Source organism: Panthera uncia, chromosome X, assembly GCF_023721935.1.
Source record: "Panthera uncia isolate 11264 chromosome X, Puncia_PCG_1.0, whole genome shotgun sequence".
Taxonomy (NCBI): Eukaryota; Metazoa; Chordata; class Mammalia; order Carnivora; family Felidae; genus Panthera; species Panthera uncia.
Genome location: NC_064817.1, coordinates 49,923,904 through 49,924,824, shown reverse-complemented (window position 1 = coordinate 49,924,824; position 921 = coordinate 49,923,904).

Here is a 921-nt window from a genome sequence, read left to right as displayed (position 1 = left end):
TTCTTAAATTCCGTGTATGAGTGAAATCATGGTATTTGTCTTTCTCTGAGTGACTCGTGTGGCTTACCATAATATTCTCTAGTTACATCCACATCATTGTAAATGACAAGATTTCATTCTTTTTATGGATGAGTAATATTCCGCTATGTATATACCAACTCTTCTTTATCCATTCATCAGTTGATTGACATTTGGGCTCTTTACATACTTTGGCTATTTTTGGTAATGCTTCTATAAACATAGAGGTGCATGTATTCATTTGAATCAATATTTTTTAACCTTTGGGTAAATACCTAGTAGTTGAAATGCTGGATCATAGGAAATTCTATTTTTAACTTTTTGAGGAATGTCCATAGTCTTTTCTAAAGTAGCTGCACCAGTTTGCATTCCCCTTTCAATGCAAGACTGTTCCCTTTCCTCCACAACCTTGCAAACACCTGTGGTTTCATATGTTGTTAATTTTAGCCATTCTGACAGGTGTGAGGTGATATCTCATTGTAGCTTTGATTTATATTTCCTTGATGATGATTTTGAGCATTTTTTAATGTGTCTGTTGGCCATCTGGATGTCTTCTTTGAAAACAATGTATTTTTGAAAATTCTGCCCTTTTTCATTTTAAATTTGTTTATTTAAATTCAGATTAGTTAATATACAGTGTAGTATTGGTTTCAGAACACTTCTTCAAATACCTCAGTGGCTTGACTTGAAGTCACACCTTTTTTCCTTCCGAGGAGCCAGTTCTAAGAGAGGTGCATGGTGGTGGGCATCACAGAAAAAGCCAGGACGGAAGAGCATGGAGTTAGTAGAAGGAGAAGGAGGAAGAAGAGGAGAAAAAGAAGAAGAGGATGTGAGAAGGTGGGAATATTCAACAGCAGCAAGGGTAAGCAGTAGACCCATTGTAGGTACTGAAAAATGTTGGGG